Source organism: Arachis stenosperma, chromosome 10 (genome assembly GCF_014773155.1).
Source record: "Arachis stenosperma cultivar V10309 chromosome 10, arast.V10309.gnm1.PFL2, whole genome shotgun sequence".
In the NCBI taxonomy this organism is placed as follows: Eukaryota; Viridiplantae; Streptophyta; class Magnoliopsida; order Fabales; family Fabaceae; genus Arachis; species Arachis stenosperma.
The window spans coordinates 17358748-17365043 of record NC_080386.1 but is presented as its reverse complement, the minus strand read 5'-3'; the positions used below and the strand labels follow the sequence as shown (position 1 = coordinate 17365043).

The following is a 6296-nucleotide window of genomic DNA, read 5'->3' as shown; positions in this document are numbered from 1 at the left end:
ATCATCTCCTTCATGGTTTACTGTTTGTATTTTTATTTCAATGTTATATCTTTCTTTGTATTCATTATGTGGTAAAAGGAAAAAGAGAGAGGCATGGAGAAAAAGCCATTGAGTGAAAAGGCTGAGAGAAATACTTGAGAGAAAAAGCCAAGAGTGATTTCAGATTTCTTTTAGTTGTATTTCTGTTTTGTATCATGTACCTGAGAGGTATTCCTTACTAAGTTGGGTAAGCACTAAGTGTGTCAAGTTTAGGTAGTTACATAACCAAATTAAGTTTATGTTAAAACTTGATGTGTCTCAAATAAGATTATGTTGAGTTCTAAAAAATTGGTGTATGTAATACTTAAAAGATAGTAAAAATTCCACCAATCACTACAAAAAAAATACCCATTCAGATACACTTGAAAAGTGTAGCCAAAAATGAAAAAAAAATTATGCCTTAGGCAAAGGCTATGCTTTTTAGGCTTTAGAGATACTTTTCTAGGAGATGCCTATACTAGTGTTGCCTATTCTCAAAGGCTACGCTTTTCTGTATCAAAAGCTACGCTTCTGGCCTTTGGAAATAGGGTGCGATTTTTAAGTGATGCTGTCCAAAACCAAAGGCTACGCTTTTCAGCACTAATGGTTACCAGAATTTAAAAGAATAGGCTACACTTTTCAAGGCTACTGCATCACTTTATAAACATAACAAATAATATATCTATAGCTACTCTATATAAGTGTAGCCTTTTGTCCTTCATTTTTTAATTTTTGTTTTTATATATATAAACAAAAATTTCTAATAATATTTTTATCTAAAATCTAATATTTGAGAATATAATTATATATATAATCCTGTATTTTAATTAAATTTATTATAAAATAAAAATAAATACATAATAATACTATACAATAATCTTTAAATAATAAAAATTATCCTGAAACAAAATATATTTATATAATGAACCAAAAATATTAGGATGATCATAATTTTGAGTATTCATACATCTCATACTAGAATAAGCATACTCATATCTTAGAGTTTACTACTAATAAATTAGGAAAAACAAACAAGAATGTCTATGTATTGCAGCTTCCTCACTCTGATATGTATTGCAGCTTCCTCGCTCTCGATCTTTTTGCAGAATGTCTATTTGCCAAGATTCTAATGCAAAACAAATAAGAAATTGCAGTCAAAATTATAAAAATGTAAAGTAAAGCAATTTTAATATAATAATTCTTAATAAAATTCATTGGCAACCATTCATAATAAACTCAAACGCAAATTATAATAATATTTTATTAACCACTAACATTGCATGAAGTCATGAACCCGTTGATCATAAGATGAGAAAGGTTCCAAAATCTATTAAAAGTGAAATGGCTAGTTAGCTACACAAGTCAACATCAATGCAAGAAGTTTTCTCAATACTAGCATTCATCAAGTTTGCAGTGTTATGAAAGAAAGAAAATGTTAAAGAGTTCACATTCATTAAGTGCAATTCGTTTATGAGAGTTGCTCAACTACTATAGAATTTGACAAAGTGGTTTATTATGTCATCCAAATTAAGGATAAAAGTAGACCTAAGGGGGCAATAATTTAATGAATATCATGTATGCGAGATAATTTAGATTTATGTTTATTATTAATTATTTATATATTTTGACCAAAAAGTCACAGATATTTACCAATGTAGTTTTGATGTGCAGAAATGAAGACTATAAGTGATAAATAGAAAGTCAACATTTTTTTTATGATTTGCATGTAGAGGGACAAAGATAGTAATCTCCATCTTATTGTGTGTTTTGTACCCAACCTCATCAAACATAAGAACTTTAAAAACCTTCAAAAATAAATGTTATTAGTAAGAAATTGTCTACGTCAATCAAAGATGACGAGTTATGTATGGTGTATATACTACATCTCTCCCCCAACTAAGAAATTGTCTATGTCAATCAAAGATGACGAGTTAAGAAATTCACTAATAAAACCAGCAAGAGTGATCAGAAGCACTAATGAAGTAGAACAATTTTTTTAAGAATCAGCAAGGAAAGGAAATTAGAGATGATGATAACATAAAACTTAGTAGTTTTTTTCTGCTGAATTTTTATCATTTATAGTGTTAAAATAATAATATACGTTCAAATTTTGCAAGTAATAAAATTAAGAAAACAACAATAATAAAGACAGTTTCAAAAACAGCACCAGAAAAACTAGCAGTACTATGTAAAAAATAGGACCAGCAACATTGCAACAACAAAATTTTACAAGTTACAATGGTGGACACAGTAAGACAATTGATTATCAACAAAGAAACCAAAAAAAGTTAATGTCCAATTGTCAGCATAACAAACCCAATGTTAAAAAAGATACCCCATCAAAAGCAAGGTTTTAAATGATTGAATCTGTCGACAAGAAATTGTCAGATAAAAAGCCAATTATCAGAAAGATGCCACATCAAAATAGAACTAGTTCTAGTATTCAATCAATGTACATGTGCACCATCAAAGTCACTGATGATTCCTTGTCTGTGAACAAAAATGCTTAGATATTCAATACATAAATTCCTTCATAAACCTTGGATCAAATAACAGCTAATCTATCTGTATGAATTAATGTACCAACATTCTGTAGCAATATTAATTACCTGTATGAGATTCATCGTGTTAGCAGAAAAGACACTAATAACATCAAAATCGTGTGACTGCAAACACCTAAAGAGGAGCCTTTGCAGAAAGAAAAATGAGTCAGTTTAAAAACAAAAAATATTCATGATCATGCATGCACATTGCACAATAACTAAAGATCACCTGATTAGTAATGACAATGCAATAAGAATAAAAATAATCATTTACACCCACATTTAGATCCTTCTACAACTTACACCTAATAGTAAGGCTACAAAGAGATCACAGGAAGAAGTTCCAGGGTCCTTTAGTTTTTAGATGAATTCCTAGTTTATATGATTAAGGAGAATTTAAGTTGGTTATCAAATTTCCATGTAAAACACCCAAAGCAAATAAAACATAACCAAAAATCCCCTAAAAATTCACAGAACCAATTCAAAATTGATATAACCTTCTCTATTTCAATTAGTCGTTGCAGTTCATCATCACTATCAAAACCATTCCCACCTTCGAACTCAAAAGTGAGAGCGAGTTAGAGAATGAGCGAGAAAGAGAGGATACAGAACAGAGAATGCTTACTTGGTGACAGAGGATACAACGATGGTGATGGGCGGCGACGGTGAAGAAGAGATGAGCGGCGACGCAACGGCTTGGCGACAGAGCACGACGGCGGCGAGACATCCCTTCAAGTTCCTTGGCGGCAGCACAGCAGCCCGACGGTGGCAGAACGGCGATGGCAACAAGCCCTAGCAGTGGCGGTGGAGCTACATGGCGACCGAGCACCCCCTTCTTCTCTCCTCCATCACGTTTTCTCTCTTCCTCTCTCTCTCTCTCTCTCTCTCTCTCTCTCTCTCTCTCTCTCTCTCTCTCTCTCGACAACGACGGCGGCGGAGCCCTAGCCGGCGTCATCCTCTCCTTCCTTCCCTCTCTTCTCTTCATCTTCCCGTTCTCCCCCTTTCCAATTTATTTCCTGTTTCGCGTGTGTTGAGTGAGGATGAGGGTGTGTGTTGCGTGAGTGAGGGTGAAGGCAAATTTTTGCTAAGTGTTTATTTGGTTTGTTTTATATTTGGAGACGCTTTTAAAACACACCCAAAATATATTAAATATGTTACTCTTTAAAAACGTTTTTTTTTTTTTTTAGAAAAGTATCTTCATAGATATTAAGCAAAGGCTACACTTTATAATTGATTCTTTTAATATATAAGAAGACATTTTTCAAGTGATGCCACATATGTGTTTCTTATTCTCCTTAAAAAATACCGAAAAAAGAATAGGTTACGCTTTTTAAATGTAGCTTAAAAAAAGTGGGCCTGAATGGATAATTTTTTTTGTAGTAAATGTTGTGGTGAAGACTGGATGTAGATTGCATTGCATAAGATAACTGAACTAGGATATATGACTGTGTCACCTTCTTCCTTTCAGCTTTGATTCTGTTTTTCTGATTTTATGAGATAAAATGAAATTTTCTCCTGCATAATCTACTGCACAGACTAACCAAAGGCCAAATTACAATTTTTGATTTAAGGCTTTATTAATGAAAATTAAAGAAGGTCATAGATTCAACGTTCTTTCTCTAGGCCATTAAGAACCTTCATAAAGTATTTAAAATATTTTTTTATTTTAATAATAATAATATGGGAAAAACTCTGCGTACAAGCGATTAGGGCTTGTAAGTATTACAAGTCAATTAAACTCTAACCCCCCAAATTCACTGCAAGTGCTACATCCCTTACACGCGATACATCCCTTCTTCTTCTCCTTCTTTTTTGATCGTTCTTTTCTCCTCCTTTTTCACTGGTTTGTTCTTCGTCGTTGACGTTAGTTCCTCCACATACTGTTACGGCACGTTTTCATTGCACATTCTTCTTCTTCTTGCTGCATGTTCTTCTTCCTCTTCATCTTCTTCTTCTTCTTTTCTTTTATTTCTTGCCTTCTCTTTCTCCTTCTTCATTTACGTGCTTTTCTCTCTGTTTTCTTTTTTCGTTATTCTCGATTTCTATTGTTTTTTGACATCAAGCTCTGAAATCATTTTTGAAGAAAAAGAAGTAGCAGAAGATGAGGAGGAGAAAGAGAAAGAGTTCTGAATTATGCATGATTTTGGGTGTATTTCTTAAATCCTTTGGGTGTATTTTCTGTAATCTTTTGGGTGTATTTCTATAATCGTTTGGGTGAATTCCTGTAACCGTTTGGGTGTATTTCTGCAATCTCTTGGGTGTATTTTATGTAATCGTTTGGGTGTATTTCTGTAATGCCTGCCATTTTTTCTGAAATGAAAAATACACCCATAGATATCAGTAAGATACACCCATAGATATGAGTCAGATACACCCATAGATATCAGTCAGATATCACTCAAATACACCCAAATAATTACAGAAATACACCCAAAGGATTACAGAAAATACACCCAAACGGTTACAAGAATTCACCCAAACGATTATAGGAATACACCCAAAGGGTTACAGAAAATACACCCAAAGGATTTAAGAAAATACACCCAAAATTCGTTGAAGTACATCTTATGCATAATTCAGAACTCTTTCTCTTTCTCCTCCTCATTTTCTGCTGCTTCTTCTTCTTCAAAAATGATTTTACCATGAAAAATTGAAAAAAAAAACGAGAAAACAGAGAGAAAAGACGTAAATGAAGAAAAAGAAGAAGAGGAAAACGAGGAAGAAGAACGTGCAGAATCGAAAGAAAAGGAGAAGAAGAAAAGTAAGAGGAAGAAGAACGTGCAGCAAGAAGAAGAAGAAGAATTTCAGAAACCATGAAAATCGAAAAAAAAATGAAGAAGAAGAAGAAGAAGAAGAAGAAGAAGAAGAAGAAGAAGAAGAAGAGGAAGAGGAAGAGGAAGAGGAAGAGGAAGAGGAAGAGGAAGAGGAAGAGGAAGAAGAAGAAGAAGAAGAGAAGAAGAAGAAGAAGAAGAAGAAGAAGAAGAAGACGAAGACGAAGAGGAACCGTTTGAGTGGGGCACGTGTAGTTACGCTCCATTCAAAATGAATTAATGCGCGTGTTAATGAAATTTGGGCTAATAACTTGTAAAACTTGTACGGCCTTTTTACTTGTATGTGTAGCAGGCCCCTAATAATATATACTATTTCTAAATTTATTTTAAGAATACATGTTAAGAATAAAGTTGGACACGTTGACATGTGATAGTATTTAGGTGTATCCAAGTGTGTCCAGATTTTTTTTATTTTTTTGTTAAGACACGGTTAGATATAGCAGACACGCATGTTAGATGAATGTCGTATTTAAAATATGTTCGACATACAAACTCAGCAAATCAGCAAAATATCCATACCTCATAAAACCTAACTTATTTTCACCCCTATTAGTATGCGTGATCACGATGATTACAATATTCACGATCATAACAAATTATAAGTTGGCATCTGGTGCATGAAATTGTGAACAATACTTTTCACAACTCTCATAATCCCCGGTCATGAACCCCAAAAACTTGGTGTTCAATACCATGGCATTACACAACTTCGCACAACTAACCAGCAAGTGCACTGGGTCGTCCAAGTAATAAACCTTACGCGAGTAAGGGTCGATCCCACGGAGATTGTTAGTATGAAGCAAGCTATGGTCATCTTGTAAATCTTAGTCAAGCAGACTCATATGGATATAGTGATGAACGAAATAAACACAAAGGTAAAGATAGAGATACTTATGTAATTCAT

General features: G+C 33.4%; 1 long non-coding RNA gene across 1 annotated transcript; it reads right to left on the bottom strand.

Moving 5' to 3' along the window:
* Window positions 1–916: 916 nt before the first annotated feature.
* LOC130956542 (uncharacterized) lies at window positions 917–3637 on the bottom strand. The gene is made up of 3 exons (XR_009077153.1): window positions 3187–3637; window positions 2628–2706; window positions 917–1144 (listed from the first exon to the last, which is right to left on the bottom strand). It is a non-coding gene; the product is annotated as an uncharacterized LOC130956542 (long non-coding RNA).
* Between the last annotated feature and the right edge of the window lie 2659 nt (window positions 3638–6296).